General features: G+C 42.9%; 1 pseudogene; it reads left to right on the top strand.

Moving 5' to 3' along the window:
• Positions 1-445: 445 nt before the first annotated feature.
• On the top strand, positions 446-1,475 carry LOC104555596 (V-type proton ATPase subunit C 1-like; annotated as a pseudogene).
• Positions 1,476-1,729: the final 254 nt, after the last annotated feature.

Below are 1,729 nucleotides of genomic sequence, written 5' to 3'. Positions count from 1 at the left end.
AAAAGAGGCAGAATTGGAAGTAAGCCATATATAACTTTCTAGAATAATGTCCTGGGCTTAGCTGAGATAGGGTTGATTTTCATCAGGAGCTGGTTGGAGCATGGGAACTGTGCCTGTTCCATTGAGCAGTTACACCAGGTACCACTCACTTTGTGTATTCCTTCACTGTTGTTACAGCTCTTTGTTCTCTCCTGTGGTGTTCTATTGAATGGTCCTTATCATAACCCATGAGGTTTTACCTTTTTCTTCTGATTCTCTCTCCCTGTCGAGGTGGGGAGGAGTGAAGGAGTAGCTGTGTGACTCTGTTGCTGTTTAGGATTAAACCACGATAGTCCTTTTTGCCACTCAATGTTGAGGCCTATTGGCAGGCATGCAGGAGATGGACCAATGACAGCATCTTGCCTGTGGCTTCAGGAGCAGAAAGTGTCAAGATAAAGAAACAAAAATGACCAAATTTGGGCTGATTTCTGCTCCTGTGGGTAAAAACTGTCAACAGACATGGGAGAAACTATATGGAGCAACTACAAAAAATGACAATCTTTCTAATAATTCAAAGTTCAATATGCTGGTCTTAAAGGCTGTTGCATTGGATGTTTTGGCTGGTTTGCCAGATAAGCTGCCTAAACTGGGTGCATTTGTGGAAGGTGTTGGCAACAAAATGGCCCAGTATATGGCTGGTGTTCCAGAAGACAATGATGTTCAGGAGAGTCTTCTGGCTAATGGAGTTGACTTGGTCACCTATATAACAAGATTCTAGTGGGATATGAACAAATACCCAAACCAGCAAACCTTGAAGAGTATTTCAGAAATTATTGCAAAGGGAATAAACCAAATCTGAAAGCAAGAGCCTCAGCACACAATAACTGGAAAGGGAACCTTCAGGGTTTGGAAAGAAAGAATGTGGGAAGCTTGCTAACCACAAGTCTTGCTGATACTGTAAAGAAAGAAGGCTTTGTACTTGATTCAGAATATCTGGTCAAGTTATTAGTGATGGTACTGAAAGTTAAACTATAATGACTGGGTTAATCAATATGAAACCCTAGCAGAGATGGTTTTATCATGTTCCAGCAATGTACCCTTTGAGGATCAAGATAGTTACCTTTGTAACATCTCTTTTTTCAGGAAGGCAGTGGCTGACTTCAACCATAAAGCCAAAGAATATAAATTTATGGTCTGTGACTTCCAGTATAACGAAGAAGACATGACAGTGGGTAAAGAAATTAATAGACTGTCAACTAACCACTGGTTTGGTGTCTGAAAGTTAATTTCAGTGAGGCTTTCATTGCATGGATTCATGAGAAAGCTCTACAAGTTCTTGTTGAACCTGTTTTAAGGTGTGGTTTGCCAGTTAGCGTCCAGGCAACCCTGCTTCAGACCAATAAAGAAACAATGAAGAAACTGATGGAGGTTTTGTAGGCTTATACAGATACCTTGACAGCAGTGCAGCAGCTGTCAAGGATGAAACATTTAGATGAGCTCATCATCAGGAGATGGACTTGGTCTTGGACACCATGACACAGGTTATCCATGAATGTGAGACACATGCTGCCATCAAACAAGCCAAGCGGCTGAAGCCTCCGTGGTCTGGAGGACAATGGCTGAAATATCAACACGGGGAGGCCTGGCAGACTGACTGTATCCCACTCCCACAAACCCTCCAAGGCAAACGCCACGTGCTCACAATGGTGGAAGTGGCCTCTGGATGGCTGGAGACATACCCTGTGCCCTG

This window comes from Colius striatus, chromosome 1 (assembly GCF_028858725.1).
Source record: "Colius striatus isolate bColStr4 chromosome 1, bColStr4.1.hap1, whole genome shotgun sequence".
Lineage (NCBI taxonomy): Eukaryota > Metazoa > Chordata > Aves > Coliiformes > Coliidae > Colius > Colius striatus.
The sequence above is the reverse complement of the archived record's forward strand: the minus strand, read 5'-3'. Positions and strand labels throughout refer to the sequence as shown.